Source organism: Salvelinus alpinus, chromosome 14, assembly GCF_045679555.1.
Source record: "Salvelinus alpinus chromosome 14, SLU_Salpinus.1, whole genome shotgun sequence".
NCBI classification, from domain to species: Eukaryota; Metazoa; Chordata; class Actinopteri; order Salmoniformes; family Salmonidae; genus Salvelinus; species Salvelinus alpinus.
This window is the reverse complement of record NC_092099.1, coordinates 13991313-14011738: the sequence shown is the minus strand read 5'-3', so window position 1 is coordinate 14011738 and position 20426 is coordinate 13991313. Positions and strand designations below refer to the sequence as shown.

The following is a 20426-nucleotide window of genomic DNA, read 5'->3' as shown; positions in this document are numbered from 1 at the left end:
TACTGTGGTGCTCTATTCCTGATTCCTTGAACCATCTGAAATGATTGGTTGAGGGAAGTCACGTTGCTGATGTAGACTGACGCGCACCATTGCGCAGATTCGATTATGCTGATCTGCCGGGCACCAGGCAATGGCCCAACAGGCAAAAGCGTGGAGGGAGGCGCGCCATTCTCAAATTGAACAATAATCTGTGCCACTTGGTCATTTTGTCAAGGCAGCAGCATGGTGCATCGTCCAGAAACATACAACATATATTTTCCATAAAATAAATATTTCAATTTTCTAACTATTTTTCATTGGGAAGGCAGTTAAACTAATCACTTTTACATGGGAAACACATAATTCTATTAATTACACACATGATTAATTACGTTACTTTGGTTTTAAGCCGTGATCACAGTGGGCTTTGAATAGAATGCAGTCAACTTTCAGCCAATGCAAAACACAGGTACAATGGCGCCCGGGCGCGATTAATCGAGCACCCTCAATGTTCCACGAGCAGCCGGAAGAACTGCCTATGAACGCACACTTTGGATGCGACACAACTATGCCGGTTAGGCAAATCTTAATTACGGTGCACATCAATTAGGTATTACTGCGATACTGGAGCTTTTTTTATGAATGGAGTGAATTACATTCTTTAAGAAAAAGCGTATAATTTGCTCGCTTAATTAGGTTACTCAGAGAGAAGGACATCATTGAACAATCAGTGATTGCTTATAAAGGCAGAAAAACGAAATTAATGGTAAGTGCCGCAACTTGAGGATCATTATCCTTAGCAATCTGGCATAGAGTTAAATCATGTGTTTGATCACAGTTTTCATTGACGTATGATTGTCTTTGTGTTGGAACTAAATAATTGCTGCCTTCAGATTGCATGCTTTTCGATCTTGTCCAGGAACCGTCAGAAATGATCTGTGTATATTTTGTGACATATTGAATATCGTGTGCGCGTGTGTGTGTGTGTGGTGTGTGTGTGTGAAATGCAGGTCTAGCTTTTAACAGAACAATTTACAGTAGTTGTTTTGCATGTTTCTGTGACTATTATTGAAAGGATTAATGAAAACATAATTTCCAACAGGTCAATCTTTACAGACCTTTCCAGTGAAAAGTCATGTAATGCACTGTATTCTATTACCTATATCACCTCGAGTTCATTGGTGGTTACATTTTACAGTCACTTTCAGCTTGATTTTATGTGGCACCCTGGTTGCTACACTGCTTCTGGAATTAATCGTTCACTCCAGGCTCATTTACGGTACATGTATTTTTTTCACAGAATAGAGACAATTCGTTACAGCATACCTACATCTTTTATTTAAGGTAAGACTAAGTCTATTGTCTCTTTTGTACTGTCTAACATGTTTTGCCGTGGAATACAGAAATGTGATGTCTCCTGCCTTCGGTTTGGGTAGACATGTTGGATTCATGGCTGTGAGATTCCATTAAAAGCTTGCTCAGCTGTTGCAGTTTTGCTACAAAAGCTCTTATTATAACATCCGATGGTAAGATTTGATCTTGATATTCAGACTGACAACTGCTCTACTCAATATAGACTGGTTATTAAATAGGAAAAACTTGAGTCAGGATGGAAGGGTTAGACCAGATACAGCTTCTGGTATAAATATGAAATTGATGCAAACACATTGTAGCATCTGTGATGTGCATTTTGGCTGTTATTTAGTCAGGATCATTATGAGATGGCAATAAGATGATATAAGGTACTCAATACATGCTTCAATGTTTCAACAGCATATGAGATACATGGAGTTTTCCAATGGCTTTTGACGCTGTGAAACACCCAATGGCTTACATTATTGGGCCTTGTAGATAATGGCTGAAAAGTCCTCTGGTGGATGTGCATTTATTTTCTTCAACAGACACAATACAGGCTTTACCGAGCAGTCGTATACTGAGTGCCATTTTAGAGAGCAAAACATAGTCTTAGTGGATTGTGAATTTAGATTTTAGGTATAATTGCAAGGCTGATTATTCAATGCCTTAACAAAATGGGTTAGATAGCAAAGGTCATGTAATTGGATGTCAGTGTTGGCAGCAGCTGGGGAGACATGCTGTGCCAGTGAAGTGGTGGGTTGGAATATGGCAGCGTGTCTCGTTATCCAGCAATACACTCTTTGTTGTGGCTCAACCATTCTCTTTTGCCAAACAGGAAGGAGCTACTGAGACAGCTCTGTGCAACACACACACACATACACATACACATACACATACACATACACATACACGCACACCCAAACTCATTCCAGCAAAGTGATTGAGATCTGTGAGGCAAGAGTGGGGCTCCACCTCTTATCTTGGCAATGATTTTTTCCCTCCCTAATCCATCTGTTAGTCTATCCAATCCGTCAGCAACCTGTCCTCGCAGGAATATGACTTAATTAGTACATGTCTTGTTACATAGTTAAATATGCACTCTCAAACTTTTGTATAATTCCAGCCTGTAGTTTTGAAAGTGGTGCTCATGGGCCAAAAGGGGTCCACGTTTTTTGGGTACTACGTCGTCAAATTGTGTACAACGTCATCCGTTTTGTATGATATGTTACGTCCTGCAAATATTAGAAATAAAGTACCGCTCAACCAGCTTCATAAGGTAGTCACTTGGAATGCATTTCAGTTAACAGGTGTGCCTTGTTAAAAGTTAATTTGTGTAATTTATTTCCTTCTTAATGCGTTTCAGCCAATCAGTTGTTGGGGTGGTATACAGAAGAGAGCCCTATTTGGTAAAATACCAAGTCCATATTATGGCAAGAACAGCTCAAGTAAGCAAAGAGAAATGACAGTCCATCCTTACTTTAACACATAAAGGTCAGTCAATACGGAACATTTCAAGAACTTTGAAAGTTCTTTCAATTGCAGTCGCAAAAACCATCAAGCACTATGATGAAACTGGCTCTCATGAGGACCGCCACAGGAAAGAAAGACCCAGACTTACCTCTGCTGCAGAGGATAAGTTCATTAGAGTTACCAGATTCAGAAATTGCAGCCCAAATAAATGCTTCATAGAGTTCAAGCAACAGACATCTCAACATCAACTGTTCGGAGGAGACTGCGTGAATCAGGCCTTCATTGTCACGCCCTGACCTTAGAGATCCTTTTTATGTCTCTATTTTGGTTTGGTCAGGGCGTGAGTTGGGGTGGGCATTCTATGTTTTGTGTTCTGTGTGTTTGGCCGGGTGTGGTTCTCAATCAGAGGCAGCTGTCTATCGTTGTCTCTGATTGAGAACCATACTTAGGTAGCCTTTTCCCACCTGTGTTTTATGGGTAGTTGTTTTCTGTTTGTGTGTCTGCACCAGACAACTGTTTCTGTTTCGTTTGTTCTCTTTGTTGTTTTGTTATTTAGTGTTCAGTTTTCTTAATAAATCATGAACACTTACCACGCTGCGCTTTGGTCCACTCTTTCTTCATGCAACGATGATCGTTACATTCATGGTCAAATTGCTGCAAAGAAACCACTACTAAAAGACACCAATAATAAGAAGAGACTTGCTTGGGCCAAGAAACACGAGCAATGGACATTAGACTGGTGGAAATCTGTCCTTTGGTCTGATGACTCCAAATTTCAGATTTTTGGTTCCAACCGCCGTGTCTTTGTGAGACACAGAGTAGGTGAACGGATGATTTCCGCATGTGTAGTTCCCACCGTGAAGCATGGAGGTGTGATGTTGTGGGGATGCTTTGCTGGTGACAATGTTGTTGATTTATTTAGAGGTCAAGGCATACTTAACCAACATGGCTACCACAGCATTCTGCAGCAATATGCCATGCCATCTGGTTTGCGCTTAGTGGTACTATCAGATGACCTGGCCTCCACAATCACCCGAGCTCAACCCAATTGAGATGGTTTGGGATGAGTTGGACTGCAGAGTGAAGGAAAACCAGCCAACAGATGCTCAGCATATGTGGGAACTCCTTCAAGTCTGTTGGAAAAGCATTCCAGGTGAAGCTGGTTGAGTGCATGCCAAGAGTGTGCAAAGCTGTCATCAAAGCAAAGGGTGGCTACTTTGAAGAATCTAAATTCTTAAATCTTTTTTTTTGGTTACTACATGATTCCTTATGTGTTATTTCATAGTTTATGTCTTCACTATTATTCTACAATGTAGAAAATAGTAAAAATAAAGAAAACCCTTGAATGAGTAGGTGTGTCCAAACTTTTGACTGGTACTATATATATATTACATATTTATATTATATATGTATATTACATGCATATACAGTTGAAGTCGGAAGTTTACATACACCTTAGCCAAATACATTTAAACTCAGTATCAGAAGCTTCTAAAGCCATGACATAATTTTCTGGAATTGTCCAAGCTGTTTAAAGGCACAATCAACTTAGTGTATGTAAACTTCTGACCCACGGGAATTGTGATACAGTGAAATAATCTGTCTGTAAACAATTTGTTGGAAAAATGACTTGTGTCATGCACAAAGTAGATGTCCTAACCGACTTGCCAAAACTATAGTTTGTTAACAAGAAATTTGTGGAGTGGTTGAAAAACTAGTTTTAATGACTCCAACCTAAGTGTATGTAAACTTCCGACTTCAACTATATATATATATATATACATTGTGCCTTCGGATAGTATTCAGACCCATTGAGTTTTCCACATTTTACATCCTTATCCGAAAATGGATTACATTTTTTTAAATCCTCACACAATACCCCATAATGACAAAGCGAAAACAGGTTTTTAGAAATGTTTGCACATGTATAAACCCCCCCCAGAAATACCTTATTTACATAACTATTCAGCCCATTTGCTATGAGACTCAAAATTGATCTCAGGTGCATTCTGTTTCCATTGGTCATCCTTGAGATGTTTCTAAAACTTGATTGGAGTCCACCTGTGGTAAATTCAATTGATTGGAAATGATTGGGAAAGGCATACACCTGTCTATATAAGGTCCCACAGTTGACAGTGCATGTCAGAGAAAAAACCAAGCCATGAGGTCGAAGGAATTGTCCGTAGAGCTCCGAGACAGGATTATGTTGAGGCACAGATCTGGGGAAGGGTACCAAAACATGTCTGCAGCATTGAAGGTGCTCAAGAACACAGTGGCCTCCCATCATTCTTAAATGGGAAGATGTTTGGAATCAAGATTCTTCCTATAGCTGGCAGCCCGGCCAAACTGAGCAATTGGGGGAGAAGGGCCTTGGTCAGGGTGACCAAGTACCTGATGCTCACTCTAGAGTTCCTCTGTGGTGATGGAAGAACCTTCCAGAAGGACAAACATCTCTGCAGCACTCCACCAAAAGGCACCTAAAGACTCTCAGACCATGAGAAACAAGATTCTCTGGTCTGATGAAACCAAGATTGATCTCTTTGGCCTGAATATCAAGCGTCACGTCTGGAGGAAACCTGGCACCATCCCTACGGTGAAGCATGGTGGTGGCTGCATCATGCTGTGGGGATGTTTTTCAGCGGCAGAGAGAGTTGTCAGGATTGAGGCAAAGATGAGCAATGTACAGCGAGATTCTTGACATACCTGCTCCAGAGCACTCAGGACCTCAGCCTGGGGCGAAGGTTCACCTTCCAACAGGACACTGACCCTAAGCACACAGAAAATACAACGCAGGAGTGGCTTCGGGACAAGTCTCTGAATGTCCTTGAGTGGCCCAGCCAGAGCCCGGACTTGAACCCGATCAAAAATCTCTGAAGAGACCTGAAAATAGCTGTGCAGCAACGCTCCCCATCCAACCTGACAGAGGTTGAGAGGATCTGCAGAGAACAATGGAAGAAACTACCCAAATATAGGTTTTCCAAGCTTGTAGCGTCATACCCAAAATGATTTGATGCTTTAATCGCTACCAAAGGTCCTTCAACAAAGTACAGAGTAAAGGGTCTGAACACTTATGCAAATGTGATCCTTCAGTTTAAAAATGTTTAGAAATTAGCAAACATTTCTAAAACCTGTTTTTACTTTGTCATTATGGGGTATTGTTTGTAAATTGATTAGTGTTTTTCTTTATATATATATATATATATACATTTTAGAATGAGGCTGTAACAAAATGTCAACGGGTCTGAATACTTTCTTAACCTGTTTAAAAAAATATATACTGTAAATATTTAAAAATATATATTTGTATGATATGTTACAAATCCAATTTGTACACATATGTTACTAATTTGTTGTGCTTAAGAGAACATTAAAGAACATTGAAACATTCACTAAATGATATTACCGGGGGCAAACTTCCCACCCTACTGGAAACCTACAGCACCCGATTCCATAGGAAGGCCAAAAAGATAATCAAGGACATCAACCACCCGAGCCACTGCCTGTTCACCCCGCTATCATCCAGAAGGCGAGGTCAGTACAGGTGCAACAAAGCTGGGACAGAGAGACTGAAAAACAGCTTCTATCTCAAGGCCATCGGACTGCTAAACAGCGGCTGCCTGCACACACTATTCTACGGTATCTTAGTCACTTTGAAATTGTGTTTACATATTGCATCACCCATTTCATATATATATATACTGTATTCTATACTACACCACTGACTGTTAAACAGCCATCTCCAGCACATCAGAGGCTGCTGCCTATAGACATAGATTAGGAATCACTGGCCACTTTAAGGAAATTAAACACTAGCCTCTTTAATAATGTCTCTGTATCTTGCAATACTCATCTCATATGTGTAAACTGTACTCTATACTATTCTATGTTATCTTAGTCACTTTAATTGTTTGTAAATATTGCATCATGCATCATATGTATATACTGTACTCTATACCATGCCACTGTATCTTAGTCCAATGCTGCTCTGACGTATATATATTCTTAATCCATTCCTTACTTAGATTTATGTGTATTTTGGGTATATGTTATGAAACTGTTAGATATTACTTGTTAGATATTACTGCACGGTCGGAGCTAGAAGCACAAGCATTTCCCTACACCCGGAATAACATCTGCTAAACACGTGTATGTGACCAATAAAATTTGATTTGATTTAAATGTATTTACCTTTTGAATAACTGAGCCTTTGAATGTTGGTACCTTTTGAATAACTGAATCTGCCATGCGTTGCTATTAAAAACTGTAGCATAGATGGCTGGGGCACATTGAATGTGGTTCATTAAAGATCTAGAGGGAAGGTAGTGCGACTTTTAAAGATAATAGTACAGAGTAGAATGTCCCTGCATGACTCTGGGGCGGGTGAGTAGTCTTCTCACAGTTTCACATTCAGAGCCAACAATTGTGGGGATGACAGGGATTCATGCTTTCCTTTAAACTTGGCCTGCAGTTCCATTCATACTGACTTGTAAAACAGGCCAACAGGCCAGGCTAGAAGATTGTTTTTGGGAGGGAGTAGCTGGTGCTTTAGATCAGCAGTTCATATCTTGTTGATCAGTTGGAATGTTCTGTTTAGGAAGCATGTCCTTAGGCTTAACAGGACATTGCATGTTGATTATTCAGGGGACAAGATCACAACACAACAATTCAACTGTTTTGAATCAGTCTTAGATAAATATTGATCTGATGATATTCCTATTTTCTCACCTTTAATGTCTCAACTAATGTTCACCCCTCTTGAAATTTGGACACCACGTCAATCCATTCTATAGACTTACAAAACTGTATATGCCAGTGTTAAATTAACGGCCAAATGCAACCATTTTTATCTCAATATCAAATCATTTCTGAGTAACAATTATGTACCTTAGTGTGATTGTTTCCAATTAAAATTGTCAAAAAGAAACAAAAATTGCTTCTTAGCAAAGAGCAATTTCTCAAGCAATAATTTTTCTAGGACTGTCTGGGAGTGGTCTGAGTGGGGCGGGTAAAACTGAAAACTAGCTGTAATTGGAAGAGAGGTTTGGAACACTCTTTCTTATTGGTCTATTAACTAATTTACTGACCGTTGATGTCACCAGGCAGGGCAAAACTCCATCCCAACAAAACAGGCAGGAGTTTTCAGCCGGTCTTTTCAAATAGCTGTAACATTAAAATGCATTATCATAATTTTCACAATTTCATATTTGATATGACTAGTCCTTGAGTGTCTTTGATCTGGTTATGTACAGGCTTTGCTGGGTCTTTCAGGGTTTGGGATCAGGCTCCCATGAGATGTTACCATGACATCAATGTGGAATGTGCTTTCTCTCTCCAGCTTATTATGGGTTGACTTGAAATGTGTTTTCCTTTCATCTTGATGAGCTTGAAGTGATGGTTCTATTTGGAAACAAAACAAATGATTTGGACCTGACATGAACAGTTATTGACCAGTGGTGTAAAATATTTAAGTAAAAATACTTTAAAGTACTACTTAAGTAGTTTTTTGGGAGTATCTGTACCATTTATATCTTTGACAACTTTTACTTCACTACATTCCTAAAAAAAATGATGTACTTTTTACTATACATTTTCCCTGACACACCCAAAAGTACAGTAACAGGACAGTAAAATGGTCAAATTAACATACTTGTCAAGAGAACATCCCTGGTCATCCCTACTGCCTCTGATCTGGAGGACTCACTAAACAGAGAACATCCCTGGTCATCCCTACTGCCTCTGATCTGGAGGACTCACTAAACAGAGAACATCCCTGGTCATCCCTACTGCCTCTGATCTGGAGGACTCACTAAACAGAGAACATCCCTGGTCATCCCTACTGCCTCTGATCTGGAGGACTCACTAAACAGAGAACATCCCTGGTCATCCCTACTGCCTCTGATCTGGAGGACTCACTAAACAGAGAACATCCCTGGTCATCCCTACTGCCTCTGATCTGGAGGACTCACTAAACAGAGAACATCCCTGGTCATCCCTACTGCCTCTGATCTGGCAGATTCACTAAACAGAGAACATCCCTGGTCATCCCTACTGCCTCTGATCTGGCAGATTCACTAAACACACAAGCGTCATTTGTAAATGATGTCTGAGTGTTGGGGTGTGCCCCTGGCTATCCGTAAACAACAAAAATAGGAAAAAAATAACATGGTGCCCTCTGGTTTGCTTAATATATGGAAATTAAAATGATTTATACTTTTACTTTTGATACTTAAGTATATTTAAAACCAAATACTTTACTGGGGGACTTTCATTTTCAACTCTATTAAGTAATCTTGACTTTTACTCAAGTATGACAATTGGGTACGTTTACCTGCACTGTTAATTACTGGAGGTCCACATAAATATATTCCCCTGGAATCCAACAATTTATTACTGTATGTTAACAACTCTGATAGTGTGTCTGAATGTCATAAACACAGTACCATAGTTACGCAACCTATCTATTTTGATGCACTCTCATTGATAATGGGCCTGCACACCTTTTTCAAGGCATTTTTTCAATTGGATGTGAATTTTGATCAACTATTTATTTTGATTCAGAGGAAAATCAAGAGCACCTCTTTTCCCATTCCTACGAGTCTGGGCATGTCATCTTTCTCTGAATAAATTCTCAACAAATGATTTCCATCATGCTGCTCTATGCCTGCCATCACTATGGCAACCAGTTTTAATGTGGGGGGGGGAACTCTTTGATGAAATGACTAGCATTGTGGTATATGTTTTTACTTTGTCAGACCATTAGTCAGAGAAGTTGCAATACTGTAAACAAAATATTCCTCAGATACAGTATGAATCAGTATGAATCGCTAAGTGTTGATTTAGTATAACCACAGAACTAGAATGAGAGCCATTTTATTTATTTGAATAACTACATGAGAAACTATCATGTTACATATTTCTTCACGTTTTTGCATTCCGCTACATTAAACAATGCACTGTATTAGATGTTCATTTACAGTAGATAATCAATTTCTAAGTTTGTCTGATGATGATCCTATTTGTAGCTTGCAGGAGTCCGTATCCATTAGGATGAAGTTAGTTAATTAGGCTAAATGTATCATTTAAAATGTGAGAGCTGCATATATAGCTTTTAGCCTACAAAGGCACCTTCAAACCATGTTTTCGTTTGGTGTACTGAGATTATTTACAGATGAATATAGTTATTATTCCACTGTCTACGTACAAGTACTGCATGACCCGCTTCATGAATTTGACCAGATAACAGAGCTAATGTTTTACATATGAAAACGCTTGAAGATCTCAACAGATACTATATATAAATAATAAGGACGTCTGCTAACATGGACCCACACCCCCTCGGCTCCCTCCGCATGTAACAGAGATGAAAGCATCTTTGTCTCTGTGAGGTGCCTTGGCAGCTCTGTCTCTGCCAGAGCTAGGGCTTCTGTGAACTTTTAGATGGCATGGGAAAACACAGTCATAAATAAAATATGCGTTTATCAATAATTCAGCTTAGCATTGTGATTGACAACTAGTGTGAAATAACCTGATTATGCCTCCACAGTGCATGACTTGAATTACACCAAAACATGCCCAAGTTTGAATGTGTTTTTAAAAAGTTAAGCCACTATAAGCTGTATGTTGACTAATTATGGCAGACAATGGATCAATTATGTTGTCAGACTGTCAGATTCATTCCTTTGCTGCTCCTTGCGAGCGTCAAACCAAGAGCAGCATTATTTCAGCTTTTGTCTTTTCGTGAGAGTGTAATGATTTTATGAATCCATGTTATGAAAGACCATATGTAAAACATTAAATAGCTTTTTTAGATTATACACCAGCTGCCTTTGAAAAAGAATCAGACAAAAAACCAACCCTTATTGGGTGCACCCATTATAATATGTTATTCTATTTCCCTGTCTTTGAAAAGTAATGACATCCCCCTAAGATCCCCCCTGAGAAACTCATATTATTGGCAGATGTATGTTAATGGCCGATGTTATGAAATGGAACAGAGCAGCCCAGTTTGATATAATGGTACTCCAAACAACCTAATGGTTGGTATAAGACTCTATCTCAGTCATCCCTGGACCTGCATTGATAATAGACAGCGCCGGTGTTTCCTCTATTGTTCTGTGAGGAGGAGCAGATAGATCAATGGTCCCTGTGCTAGCTGCAGCAGGCAGGCAGCTCCCATCCTCCGTGTACAGAGTGCTGAGCAGTGGGCTGGTCTGACTCCCTCCTTTCCTTTCGTGTGTGGAGCTGTCTACAGCCTCAGGCAACATCAAGTTAACAAATGTACGGAGCCCATGCGAAAGCTTGATTTGCATAAATCTGTAAATGTACTACATTTTCTTGAATGGATTCCTTTGTGTTTCATTTGTGCATTGTTCCTTATGCATGTGACTTTCCAATTGTCACTGAGCTGCCTGAACATCAATATCCTCTTGGACTGTGTTGTTCTCCTTTTGATTTAATTTGACCATGAGCTTATCATGTATAAGTAATATGTAGATAGATTATATTATTGTGTTATTGATAGTTGAGAAACATTGAGTGTTTGAATATGACTGTGCCCTCTCCACCACAGCTTATTTATTGTGATTAGACAGAGCGGTCATAGTTGTATTTTATAAATGCATAGAGTGTGGTTTTATGTGTAGATTGATATATTGGTAATGTATTGTGCTAATGTCTCATAGTATTGTTCGCTAGGTCTGAAAACATCATTCTGCTGCACATTTTGATTGTTCTCAATATAATCACTGATTTATTTTCAGATGTGGTAAAGTATTTATCCATACCACTTTGATTGAAACCATCCTGTAGCCTACATTGACTTATTTTGTGGGGGATGCAGGCTTGACCAAGTTCCCCTTGGGACACAGGGATGCAAATTACATTGAGCATTCTGTTATTCCTGAACACGTGATTAACTGACAAGCGAGAGAGAGAATTGAAGAGAGAGAGAATAGAAGAGGGGATGGAGAATTGGAGAGAGAGACGTTCACCAAACATATTCCTCCGCGGCCTTTTCATGTATAATTTAGGAGGCTCGCCACCCTCTAAACAGTGCCATCGAATGTGGAATACATCAGCGTTGTGTTTATGTTCTCTCCGCCACATGCTCTGTTGCAGGAATCCTCCGTCAACATCATCTGTAGATATATAATCATCCAGGCCTCAGCTCCTCCTCAGGGAGCCCAGCTGAGACCCGGCCTGCCTCTCAAGGTTGCTGTTTAAGGCCGCGTCTGACACCAGTGATTTATGAGGTTAAGCCTAACCTCAGACTTCTAATATGGCAGAAGATCTTTAAATCAAATCAAAAATAAATAAATAATGCTTATTTTCCTAGCTCCACAGGGCAGTGATACCTAACAACACAAACAATACATGCAAATCCCCAAAATAAAACAAAAGAAATGTAGAAATATTAGAACGAGCAATGTCAGAGTCCGGGAATATAAATATATATGTATATGATGGTGTGTACAGACATTATGGACAGTATATGTATAGAAAAGGTGTGTACAGCAGTAGTTATATAAGATGAGCCTTGACTAGAAAACAGTATAAACAGTGCCTTCAGAAAGTATTCACACCCCTTGACTTTTTCCACATTTTGTTGTGTTACAGCCTGCATTTCAAATGGATTGAGATTATGTGTCACTTGTATACAGTTGAAGTCGGAAGTTTATATACACCTTAGCCAAATACATTTAAACTCAGTTTTTCACATTTCCTAACATTTAATCCAAATAAAAATTGTCTTAGGTCAGTTAGGATCACCACTTTATTTTAAGAATGTGAAATGTCAGAATAATAGTAGAGAGAATGATTTATTTCAGCTTTTATTTCTTTCATCACATTCCCAGTGGGTCAGAAGTTTACATACACTCAATTAGTATTTGGTAGCATTGCCTTTAAATTGTTTAACTTGTGTCAAACGTTTCGGGTAGCCTTCCACAAGCTTCCCACAATAAGTTAGGTGAATTTTGGCCCATTCTTCCTGACAGAGCAAGTGTAACTGAGTCAGGTTTGTAGACCTCCTTGCTTGCACACACATTTTCAGTTCTGCCCACAAATGCTCTACAGGCTTGAGGTCAGGGTTTTGTGATGGCCACTCCAATACCTTGACTTTGTTGTCCCAACTTTGGAAGTATGCTTGGGGTCCCTGTCCATTTGGAAGACCCATTTGCGACCAAGCTTTAACTTCCAGACTGATGTCTTGAGATGTTTCTTCAATATATCCACATAATTTTACTTCCTCATGATGCCATATATTTTGTGAAGTGCACCAGTCCCTCCTGCAGCAAAGCACCCCCACAACATGATGCTGCCACCCCGGTGCTTCACGATTGGGATGGTGTTCTGCGGCTTGCAAGCCTCCCCCTTTTTTCCTCCAAACATAACGATGGTCATTTTGGCCAAACAGTTCTATTTTTATTTCATCAGAGCAGAGGACATTTCTCCAAAAAGTATGATCTTTGTCCCCATGTGCAGTTGCAAACCATAGTCTGGCTTTTTTTATGGCGGTTTTGGAGCAGTGGCTTCTTCCTTGCTGACTGGCCTTTTAGGTTATGTCGATTTTACTGTGGATATAGATACTTTTGTACCTGTTTCCTCCAGCATCTTCACAAGGTCCTTTGCTGTTGTTCTGGGATTGACTTGTACTTTTCCCACCAAAGTGCGTTCATCTCTAAGAGACAGAACGAGTCTGCTTCCTGAGCGGAATGACGCCTGTGTGATCCTTCAGGCATTTGGAAATTGCTCCCAAGGATGAACCAGACCTGTGGAGGTCTTGGCTGATTTCTTTTGGTATTCCCATGATGTCAAGCAAAGAGGCACTGAGTTTGAAGGTAGGCCTTCAAATACATCCACAGGTACACCTCTAATTGACTCAAATGATGTCAATTAGCCTAACAGAATCTTCTAAAGCCATGACATAATTTTCTGGAATTTTCCAAGCTGTTTAGAGGCTCAGTCAACTTAGTGTATGTAAACTTCTGACCCACTGGAATTGTGATACAGCGAATCATTAGTGAAATAATCTGTCTGTAAATTGTTGGGAAAATGACTTGTGTCATGCACAAAGTAGATGTTCTAACCGACTTGCCAAAAATATAGTTTGTTATCAAGACATTTGTGGAGTGGTTGAAAAATGTATTTGAATGACTCCAACCTAAGTGTATGGAAACTTCCGACTTCAACTGTACATACAATATCCCATAATGTCAAAGTGGAATTATGTTTTTAGAAATGTTTACAAATTAATACAAAATTTAAAGCTGACATGTCTTGAGTCAATAAGTATTCAACTCCTTCGTTATGGCAAGCCTAAATAAGTTCAGGAATAAACATTTGCTTAACAAGTCACATAATAACTTGCATGAACTTACTCTGTGTGCAATAATAGTGTTTAACATGATATTTGAATGACGACCTCATCTCTGGACCCCACAAATACAATTATCTGTAAGGTCCCTCAGTCAAGCAGTGAATTTCAAACACAAATTCAACCACAAAGATCAAGGTTTTCCAATGCCTCGCAAAGAAGGGCACCTATTGGTACATGGGTAAAGATATAAAAAAGCAGACATTGTCCCCTTGAGCATGGTGCATTTATTTATTATATCAATACACCCAGTCACTACAAAAATACAGGCGTCCTTCCTAACTCAGTTGCCGGAGAGGAAGGAAAGCGCTCAGGGATTTCACCATGAGGCCAATGGTGATTTTAAAACAGTTACAGAGTTTATTGGCTGTGATTGGAGAAAACTGAGGATGGATCAACAACATTGTAGTTACTCAACCACAAAACGAATCTAAATGACAGAGTGAAAAGAAGGAAGCCTGTACAGAATAAAAATATACCAAAACATGCATCCAATAAGGCAGTAAAGTAAAACTGCAAAAATGTGGCAAAGAAATTTACTTTATGTCCTGAATACAAAGCAATGTGTTTGGGGAAAATCTAACACAACACATCACTGAGTACCAGTCTTCATATTTTCAAGCATGGTGGTGGCTGCATCATGTTATGGGTATGCTTGTCATCGGCAAGACCGCAGATTTTTATGGGGGGGAAATGAAATAGAGCTAAGCACAGGCAAAATCCTAGAGGAAAACATGGTTAATTCTTCTTTCTAACAGACACTGGGACAACAACCTAAAATGCAAGGCCAAATATACACTGGAGTTGCTTACCAAGGCCACATCGAATGTTCCTGAGTGGCCATTTTTTTATTTTTTTTATTTAACCAGGTAGGCCAGTTGAGAACAAGTTCTCATTTACAACTGCGACCTGGCCAAGATAAAGCAAAGCAGTGCGACAAAAAACAACAACACAGAGTTACACATGGGATAAAAAAAGTACAGTCAATAACAATAGAAACATCTATGTACAGTGTGTGCAAATGGAGTAAAGAGGTAAGGCAATAAATAGGCTATAGTAGCGAAGTAATTACAATTTAGCAAATTAACGCTGGAGTGATAGATGTGCAAGTATAAATACTGGTGTGCAAAAGAGCAAAAAAAGTAAATAAAAACATTATGGGGATGAGGTAGGTAGTTGGGTGGGCTATTTACAGATGGTCTGTGTACAGCTGCAGCGATCAGTGAGCAGCTCAGATAGCTGAGGCTTAAAGTTAGTGAGGGAGATATAAGTATCCAAATTCAGCGATTTTGGCAATTCGTTCCAGTCATTGGCAGCAGAGAACTGGAAGGAAAGGCGGTCAAAGGAGGTGTTGGCTTTGGGGATGACTAGTGAGATATACCTGCTGGAGTGAGTGCTACTGTTGGGTGTTGTTATGGTGAACAGTGAGCTGAGATAAGACGGAGCTTTACCTAGCAAAGACTTATAGATGACCTGGAGCCAGGGGGTCTGGCGACTAATATGTAGAGAGGGCCAGAGGGGCTTTGGTGACAAAATGGATGGCACTGTGATAGACTGCATCCAGTTTGCTGAGTAGAGTGTTGCAGGCTATTTTGTAAATGACATCGTCAAGGATCGGTAGGATAGTCAGTTTTAGGAGGGTATCTTTGGCAGTGTGAGTGAAGGAGGCTTTTGTGAAATAGGATGCCGATTCTAGATTTAATTTTGGATTAGAGATGCTTAATGAGTCTGGAAGGAGAGTTTACAGTCTAGCCAGACACCTAGGTATTTGTAGTTGTCCACATATTCAAGGTCAGAACCGTTCAGAGTAGTGATGCTAGTCGGGCGGGCGGGTGCGGGCAGCGATCGGTTGAAGAGCATGCATTTAGTTTTACTAGCGTTTAAGAGCAGTTGAAGGCCACGGAAGGAGTGTTGTATGGCATTGAAGCTCATTTGGAGGTTAGTTAACACAGTGTCCAAAGAAGGGCCAGAAGTATACAGAATGGTGTCGTCTGTGTAGGGGTGGATCAGGGAATCAGCCGCAGCAAGAGCAACATCATTGATATATACAGAGAAAAGAGTCGGCCCGAGAATTGAACCCTGTGGTACCCCCATAGAGACTGCCAGAGGTCCGGACAGCAGGCCCTCCGATTTGACACACTGAACTCTATCTGAGAAGTAGTTGGTGAACCAGTCGAGGCAGTCATTTGAGAAACCAAGGCTATTGAGTCTGCTGATAAGAATACGGTGATTGACAGAGTCGAAAGCCTTGGCCAGGTCGATGAAGACGGCTGCACAGTACTGTCTTTTATCGATGGCGGTTATGATATTGTTTATTAGTACCTTGAGCATGGCTGAGGTGCACCCGTGACCAGCTCGGGAACCGGATTGCACAGCGGAGAAGGTACAGTGGGATTCAAAATGGTCAGTGATCTGTTTGCTAACTTGGCTTTCGAAGACTTTAGAAAGGCAGGGCAGGATGGATATAAGTCTGTAACAGTTTGGGTCTAGAGTGTCACCCCCTTTGAAGAGGTGGATGACCGCGTCAGCTTTCCAATCTTTAGGAATCTCGGACGACACAAAAGAGAGGTTGAACAGACTAGTAATAGGGGTTGCATATAATGGCGGCGGATAATTTTAGAAAGAGAGGGTCCAGATTGTCTATCCCAGCTGATTTGTACGGGTACGGGTAACAGTTTTGACTTAAATCACCTTGAAAATCTATGGCAAGACTTGAACATGGCTGTCTAGCAATGATCAACAACCAACTTGATAGAGCTTGAAGCATTTTCAAAAGAATAATGTGCTAATGTTGTAACAATCTAGGTGTATTGAGTGTTGGCTAAGGCTGGCGAGGTCCTCAGCCTTCTGAGAGAGAGAGACAGGGTTATATCCCAAATGGCACCCTATTCCCTATGGGCCCTGTAAAACGTACTGCACTATGTAGGAAATAGGGTGCCATTTGGGACGCAAGCTGTGGTGTCTTAAGTCTACCCAGCTTTCCCCCTCTCTAGCTTCACAATAATCAGGAATACCCTGCCCCAATGTCTCTTATGCACCAGCGTCACTGCTGCACTGTCAAGGGATCTACCGAGACTGTGCATATGATTTTCAATAGCTTAAGTGTCAGAGTAACATCTGAAATAAGGACTTCTGCCAACGATGCTTCTTCAGCCTTCGTTTAGTAGAAACTGTTCAGCAAGACACACAAGGTGTGTAGGTAGACTGAAAACTGTATGCAGGATAAGACACATTCATCAGATATGATGTCAGTCACAGCTCAGACTTAACAACAATAGGACTCTTGGACAGCAGAAGTAGTTCTTCACCAATGCATTAGATACAGTAAATATGTTAGCTTTGGGATATATATTTCAAAATGTTTCTTCTATTTTATTTCCTATTTTCTAGTGTCATGTCTTCACTGAACATTCTGGGTTGGACACTTCATTAGCATATGACCTCAATACAACTGCACAGTTTGGCCACACATACTGCTTTAAGATTGATTGATTCACAACATTTTGTATGTTTATTTTCATGCCTGCAGTCACAAAATTGCTTCACAGAAATCATAAAGCCACTTTGCAAGTCAGACAAAATATAGGTCAATAGCAGTGGTGCAATGGAATTGTGTGTAACAAAATGCCTTCTCTCCAGCTTATGATTTGCATTTTTATTTAATAGAGCTAAATATGTGATACACTCATAAGAGTTCAGTTCAGTGTGTCCTCTATATCCCCAATTTGTATATATATAATGTAGATGTGTACAAGCTTAGAGAAAATAGTTACAAAAGGGTTATTGTGGGTTCCAGCTCAGGTAGAACTCTTTTGGGTTCCACGTAGAACCATGGCCACTGGAAGAATTTTTCCGTTGGGGGTGCATCTATAATGGCATTTGCATACAGTTGAGTAGGATTTCCACACATGGGCCATTTTTTCTGTGTTAGGTAATGTCAAAAATGATCCTTTTATAAACGCATGTCATGCAATTCTACGTCATTTACATTTACATTATACCACACACGACTGAAATGAGTGGCTACTCTGACACTGACAAACTGAGAGCAATAAAAATGACTTGGTTTTGAATGCAAACAATAGCCCAGGCCAATGAAGAGACACATGTAAATGATGTAAATTATGTAGAATTGCATGACATGTTTATAAAAGGCCCAATAATAGAGCACCATAGTGCCCACAAAGCTCATCACTAAGCTGAGGACCATGGGACTAAACACCTCCCTCTGCAACTGGATCCTGCACTTCCTGACGGGCCGCCCCCAGGTGGTAAGGGTAGGCAACAACACATCTGTCACGCTGATCCTCAACATTGGGGACCCTCAGGAGTGCGTGCTTAGTCCCCTCCTGTACTCCCTGTTCACCCACGACTGCGTGGCCAAACACAACTCTCACACCATTAAGTTTGCTGACGACGCCACAGTAGGTAGGCCTGATTACCGACAACAATGAGACAGCCTATAGGGAGGAGGTCAGAGACTTGGCTGTGTGGTGCCAGGACAACAGCCTCTCCCTCAACGTGAGCAAGACAAAGGAGCTGATCGTTGACTACAGGAAAAGGCGGGCCGAACAGGCCTCCATTAACATTGACGGGCTGTAGTGGAGCGGGTCGAGAGTTTCAAGTTTCTTGATGTCCACATCACCGACAAACTATCATAGTCCAAACACACCAAGATGGTCGTAAAGATGGCACGACAACTAATTTTCCCCCTCTGGAGACTGAAAAGATTTGGCATGGGTCCCCAGATCCTCAAAAAGTTCTACAGCTGCACCATTGAGAACATCCTGACCGGTTGCATCACCGCCTAGTATGGCAACTGCCCGGCAGCTGACCGCAAGGCGCGACAGAGGGTAGTGCGTACGGCCTAGTCCATCACTGGGGCCAGGCTTCCTGCCGTCCAGAACCTATATACTAGGCGATGTCAGAGGAAAGCCCAAAAATTGTCAAGGTCTCCAGTCACCCAAGTCATAGACTGTTCTCTCTGCCACCGCACGGCAAGCGGTACCGGAGTGCCAAGTCCTTAACAGCTTCTACCCCCAAGCCATAAGACTGCTGAACAATTAATTAAATGGCCACCCGGACTATTTACATCGACACGTCCCCTTCCCTTTTTTTTTTACTGAGACCGCTGGGCCACTCAGGAGCCCCGGTGAGTACTCTGTGCGCATATTCACTCTTTATCATTGGGCTGTGCCACTTGAAACGTTGTTTTTGGACAATCATTTCCTCCTCCAGGTTAGATGGACATCATATTGTAAAAATTGTGTCTCCCCTTTTCATAGGCCTAGATGAGATGGTTGTAGACAAGGTCGTTGGTATTGATCTGTTGTCACTGTCAGTAGTAGCCTATAGGCCTATACTACCCTATAATTTTTGTCGTATTAAAAAATATTCTGCTAATGTCTCCAGACATATAATGTGTATTAAAATAGCATTGAATGTGTCAATAAACACAAAAAGAAAGGAGAAGAAATGTATCTGATATATCAAATCAAATGTATTTACATTTACATTTACATTTAAGTCATTTAGCAGACGCTCTTATCCAGAGCGACTTACAAATTGGTGCATTCACCTTATGATATCCAGTGGAACAACCACTTTACAATAGTGCATCTAACTCTTTTAAGGGGGGGGGGGGGGTTAGAAGGATTACTTTATCCTATCCTAGGTATTCCTTAAAGAGGTGGGGTTTCAGGTGTCTCCGGAAGGTGGTGATTGACTCCGCTGACCTGGCGTCGTGAGGGAGTTTGTTCCACCATTGGGGTGCCAGAGCAGCGAACAGTTTTGACTGGGCTGAGCGGGAACTGTACTTCCTCAGAGGTAGGGAGGCGAGCAGGCCAGAGGTGGATGAACGCAGTGCCCTTGTTTGGGTGTAGGGCCTGATCAGAGCCTGAAGGTACGGAGGTGCCGTTCCCCTCACAGCTCCGTAGGCAAGCACCATGGTCTTGTAACGGATGTGAGCTTCAACTGGAAGCCAGTGGAGAGAGCGGAGGAGCGGGGTGACGTGAGAGAACTTGGGAAAGTTGAACACCAGACGGGCTGCGGCGTTCTGGATGAGTTGTAGGGGTTTAATGGCACAGGCAGGGAGCCCAGCCAACAGCGAGTTGCAGTAATCCAGACGGGAGATGACAAGTGCCTGGATTAGGACCTGCGCCGCTTCCTGCGTGAGGCAGGGTCGTACTCTGCGAATGTTGTAGAGCATGAACCTACAGGAATGGGTCACCGCCTTGATGTTAGTTGA

General features: G+C 41.0%; 1 protein-coding gene across 1 annotated transcript in view; it reads left to right on the top strand.

Annotated features, from left to right (window-relative positions):
- Positions 1–468: 468 nt before the first annotated feature.
- Positions 469–20426, top strand: part of csrnp3 (cysteine-serine-rich nuclear protein 3) — a 68331-nt gene continuing 48373 nt past the window's right edge. Inside the window, exons 1-2 of the mRNA XM_071340527.1 lie at positions 469–745; positions 1280–1323. The gene's annotated coding sequence lies outside the window, so the exon portion shown is untranslated. The remainder of the gene's footprint in view (positions 746–1279; positions 1324–20426) is intronic.